This window comes from Podarcis tiliguerta (assembly GCF_965153285.1).
Source record: "Podarcis tiliguerta genome assembly, chromosome: 7".
Lineage (NCBI taxonomy): Eukaryota > Metazoa > Chordata > Lepidosauria > Squamata > Lacertidae > Podarcis > Podarcis tiliguerta.
The window spans coordinates 66,297,246-66,303,305 of NC_139540.1; positions in this window are offsets into that span (position 1 = coordinate 66,297,246).

Consider the following 6,060-nt stretch of genomic DNA (forward strand, 5'->3'; position numbering starts at 1 on the left):
AAATGCCATTTAAATTGCACATCCCTCACTTTAATAACAGACATAACTGAATGAATGTATTTGGGATTTTATTTTGGAAATACCTTATGGAGTGAATACAGGCTTTGTATTTAGAATGCTTCTTGGTCTCTCTCTCTCCCCCCCCCCTCTCTCTCTCACACACACACCATTTGCAGTGTAGTTTAATGAAACAGTTTGTGTTTATTCAAGTTACTGCAAAAAGATGCATATTGCCCAACTCCGGCTGTAATAATGCAGCCAGCAGTAAGCTCTAATAATGTTTACTTGAGATCAGAGGGTGCTGATGTGCAGCCGAGTCTTATTTTTCATGCTTCAAATGCTGTAATTCTCTCTTTAACTGGTCTTCCCACTGGGCAAATTTAACGCCTTCAAACTCTACAAAACCATGCAGCTCATCTTCCCATTGGGAACGAGCCAAATCTACATATTTCTCCTTTATGGCAGTAAAGTTGCACAGCGATTTTCAAAATGTTATCACTCACATTTTTAAAAACTTTTCAGTGGCGTGTCTCCAGGCCCCGCTGATAGCATATACCAACAGCTCAGCCAAGGAGAACCTCTTAAGTATCCTCAGACTTAATAAGTAACGTTTGTTTGAGTACTCTCATCTGACACAGAGAGATAATTTATTGGGGGGTGAGGGAGAACCTGAAAGGACATGTGCACACACTCAGTATCTTTCTGTCTTGTCTGCAACTTCCTTCGCACGCCAGAACGAAAGTGATTTTTATATTATTTTGATTTAGCCCTTTGCCATTTCATTCCAAGTGGTCTGGTTTTCTATTTCCTACCATTCCAAAACACATCTACCAGGTTTGAGAACTTGAATGCAACTTTTAGCCCAGTTTAAATTTTTATGACCTTCTCAAGTTTTTAGAGGGAGAAGAGCTAGACAGTAGGGCAAAAATAAAACACTTTTGCTCTTCAAATGTTACTGCAGCACAGGTGCACAGTAGAGCCAGCTCAGCTTAAGCTTGTCTGATATATGTGCCCAACCTTTGGGATGAGAAGCAACTGAGAAACACAACACACCATTTGTATGTAGATGGCTTAGACGGTGGTTTAAATAAAATCATAAGAAACTGGATCAGACCAAAAGATACAAAAGCATCACAATAACATCTTTTTACAAACTACACTAGCCTTTCTACTTGATTTTTTTGTTTATTCTTTACTCAAGGAGGAAGTGTGAGATCTGAAAGAAAGGAAAACAGAGAGAGAGAGAGAGAGAGAGAGAGAGAGAGAGAGAGAGAAAGAAAGAAAGAAAGAAAGAAAGAAAGAAAGAAAGAAAGAAAGAAAACCAGTGAAATTCACAAGGATGCTACGACAGTGGTACCTTGGAAGTCGAATGAAATCCATTCTGGAAGTCTGTTCGACTTCCAAAACATTTGGAAACCAAGGCACAGCTTCTGATTGGCTGTAGGAAGAAGAGGAAGAAGAAGAGTTTGGATTTGATATCCCGCCTTTCACTCCCCTTCAGGAGTCTCAAAGCGGCTAACATTCTCCTTTCCCTTCCTCCCCCACAACAAACACTCTGTGGGGTGAGTGGGGCTGAGAGACTTCAAAGAAGTGTGACTGGCCCAAGGTCACCCAGCAGCTGCATGTGAAGGAGCGGAGACGCGAACCCGGTTCCCCAGATTACGAGACTACCGCTCTTAACCACTACACCACACTGGCTCTCACACTGGAAGCTCCTGCAGCCAATCAGAAGCCATGGAAGCTGCATCAGATGTTTGGGTTCCAAAGAATGTTCTCAAACTGGAGCACTCACATCCGGGGTTGCGGCGTTCAGGAGCCAAAACTTTAGACTCCCAAGGCATTCGTGAACCAAGGTACGACTGTAGCTTGTGGCCTTGGATCTGGCAGAGGCTTCTACAAATAGAAGTTGGCAGAGGCAATTTCAAAGTCTCCAACTGCCCCCAAAATGCAGAGAATATCCCGAAAATCTTTAAGCCATCATGGCTCCTCACTTTGTCATGCAGAGTCTTGAACCCCATCTTTGTTGAGCTACTCTAACTGGGAAAGCAGGGAGAAGAAAGAGTTGTCAAGTGAGGTTGCCTCCTCCTCCTCCTCCTCTGCCACCTCCTTTGTCACTGCTCCTGGGAAGAGGGAAGGGTCTTGTTCTGGGGCCTAGGGTGGGAGATAGATTGGCTGGCTAGCTGGCCAGTTGGTGGAGTAGCAACAGCAGCAGTCGTGGGAGGAGGAAGAAGGGAGAATGAGGCAACAGGGATGCCACTGCTGCAGCCGCCATCCCTGCTGTGGGAGTCTGGAACTCTCTGAGCTGGCAGGCCCCAGTTACCCATCTAGCTGGCCAAGCTGAATACAAACAAGGATAAAGTGAGCCAGGACAGGCCTGGAGGCTGGAGGAGACCCTGGGCAGGAGTAGGCCCTGGAGGTGGTGGGATGGTGGAGAATGGTGGGGAGCAGGAATTTGAGGTACATGGTGGCCAAGGGGGTTATGGGGGGGGGGTCAAAGGTGGGCACTGGCATTAGCTGGTCTTCGGTAGGGTTGTCTGTATCATGAAAAACTTTAATAAAAATGTTAAAGTGAAAAAAAATATCCTGGCAGTGATACTGATGTAGAATAAAAGGTAAAGGGACCCCTGACCATTAGGTCCAGTCGTGGCTGACTCTGGGGTTGCGGCGCTCATCTCGCTTTATTGGCCGAGGGAGCCAGTGTACAGCCTCCGGGTCATGTGCCCAGCATGACTAAGCCACTTTTGGCAAACCAGAGCAGCGCACAGAAATACAGTTTACCTTCCCACTGGAGTGGTACCTATTTATCTACTTGCACTTTGATGTGCTTTCAAACTGCTAGGTTGGCAGGAGCAGGAACCGAACAATGGGAGCTCACCCCATTGTGGGGATTCAAACCGCCAATCTTCTGATCAGCAAGTCCTAGGCTCTGTGGTTTAACCCATAGCACCACCCGCATCCCACACTGTTGTAGAATAGAATGTCTCTATTCTGAGGAATGTTGGAGAGTATGCATTTTTTACCATTTCCCTTTTTTCCTCCACAGTCCTGCGTCACTGCCCACATAGTTCCTAGTGGTCTCCCCCACCACCACTTGGGTAGATAAATATGTGGGGTTCATGGGGTTGCAAGGGGAAGGCAGGATGAAGGATGGCCTGAGAGTACCCCATTCCTTGAGCGGAATGTCTCTGGATACAACCCATTATACATCATGTTTTGTGAAAAATGCCTGAATAGTTCCCAGCTCCATATTGGAATATTTTAATACACCTTACCAGAAAGCACTCGCAATTTAAATTCCAATGCCATGTGTATCATACAAGGTCTTCTCTAGTTGTCGGGCTAGCAAAGATCCGTCAACCACATTTTTACGCTTTAGTTAGAGATGCTTAGGGAATTAAATCTTTCTGATTTCCAATGCAAACTGACCTAATCTGCAGTTCACCAAATAATATCTGAAACTGAATTTAGCTATCCACTGACTTCTGCACTTCCTGAATGTTCTGGTGCAGTTCTAGGCTAAAAATATATATCAAAAAACGTCAAAAAATGTTGAGAAAAATGTGTTTAGATATGTGTACACTGGAAAAATGTGTACATGTAAAATGTGTATATTGGAAAAATGTGTACATGTAAAATACATGTACAATATGTATTTAAGTACTGTTTAAATGTGAATGTTATTTTTTTAAAAAATATGACTGGGAGATTATTGTAGAAATAGGACAGCAGAGACATAGAAATGAATACATGCAAAAAATTGGACTGATTCATTTTAGTACACCCTAAAAAATAAATTATCCTCAATAACGAGTATTTCAGAGAATGAGAATGAATAGTTTCTTGGTGCTGATTTCTAGTGACCTGATTGGATATTCATTCCCCAATTCTTCATTTAGATTGTTCTGCATTGCATAGTGAAGAAGTGCTAGACTTTCAGAGCTTTATAAATAATCAATGCATGCCCATTTCAAATAGATTTTTAAAATATGTATTTAATAGAAGGTGCATATCTCAAAATGCATATTTAAATGTGAATTTTCATTCACATTTAAATACATATTTAAATGTGAATTTTCATTCACATTTTTTAATTCCCAGATTAAACTGGGGATTGATGGGACACATGCAAAAGTCACATGGACCAAATGTAAATGACTCAGCCATCCCTACTTTGCAAAGGAAACCATCAGTCTCATCGCTGAGAAACAGTCCTTTCAATTTAACAAATCCACTTCCTATCATATAACAGCAACACGATAAAGCCTGATGTTAGAAAAATAAATAAAATTAACTGAAGATATTGATGGTCTGCCATTATGGTCCCACAAAATACTTTTACTAAACTTGGTCAAAATCACAAAGTATTTATTTTGAATGGGAAAATGTATTCTTCTAACATATAATCCAAGAAAAAAATTGCCACCTTAATAATATTTCTTTTCCTTATAGTGGAAGCTTAAAAACAAACAGACCATAGCTGTAGATGAGATTCGTAGATAAGATTTAATTTTATTTAACAGTGAGTCCCCATTAGCATTTTATTGTCGCCAAGAGTTGCAATTTCTGCAAAACATTGCAACAGAGGGTAGCTAATTCCACAAGAATATTTGTTGAAGATGAACTCATTCTGAAAATTCACAAGAGGCATAATTTCTGATTTGCTCCAATTTATCCATAAACCAGAAAAAAATGAGAATCTATCTACTTGAAACACTTTGGGGATAGATGCAGTTGGGCAACATAATAAAATTTCATACCCACAAAGTTGGATTTTATATGCTTCCCCTTTAACCTTGATCCTTTTAATTTGTCCACCTGCTATTTTATTTTACAAGCTAAAGGTTCTAACACTGTATTAAACAAGAAAGGCAGAGAGAGATTGAGATTGAAAGAGAAAGAGAATGCCAACCTTGCTGGGCAATTGACAGTCTAAGATAGTATGTCAATAATACACAAGATACCATTTTTTGCAGTGATTTTGTCCATTTAACAAAGAAAACTGGACATTTTCAAATGGAGACTTTATACCAGGCTTCCTCAACCTTGGCCCTCCAGATGTTTTGAAACTACAATTCCCATCATCCCTGACCACTGGTCCTGCTAGCTAGGGATCATGGGAGTTGTAGGCCAAAAGCATCTGGAGGGCAGAGGTTGAAGAAGCCTGCCTTATACCCTGCCTCCATAGGAGCCAACTCCTAGGGGCTGAGGTCCCTTTGCCTCCTCTAATGAAATATCTGAGGGGGCTGCCCCCTCCCAAAAAACCGAGGGGCAATGGCATTAAAATGGTGTGTGCGCTGTTGGGATACTGCCAGGGAGACAAAGTCCATAATGACTCCACGTCGTCTTCGGACGTCCATTGATCTCCCGTAGACACGCAGTATCAGCAATTAGCGACATGAGCTCCAGAAATAGCTTGCCACATTCCAGAACCGATGCACGCTCTATTAGCAGATAATGCACACAGCGAAAGATGCACTCAGGAGAGCATTATTTACAAGTTTATTTCTGCGTTGATCAGAACAAAGAAAAACACGACTGCCTGCTTCAGTGTTCTGGCAGCGAGAGAGAGAAACGAAAACAAAGACACAACAGAAACATCCTGTGAAACAGGAAATGCGCAGGCTGTGACACAAACATCCTGCTCCCTTTTAAGGTGGAACGGAAATATCCTAACATGCGCACCATATCATCTGATTAATTATGTGGGACGGGGCTTACCTGCCCCCCAATATTTTATTCAGGCTGGCACCCCTGCCTGCGTATGTCCCCGGTTCCAACCAGCCTTGAACAAACAAGACTTCCAGTACTGCTTGAGACTCACTGGGTGGGCAGTTGGTTTCAGGTAGGGGAACAAACATGCAATATTTTTTTTCTTAACCAGCTACCTTCTCTTAGTGCTAAGCGACTCAAGTTTAGGGTTGGTTGAGGAGTTCAAAATTCTTAGTAGCATATTTAGTTGTAGGGAAGAAATGGAACGAATGTGGATGAACCCCAGGCACAGAGTTATAATAATAAAAATTGTATAAATTAAAGAAAACCAGGGAATATATGGCATTATAA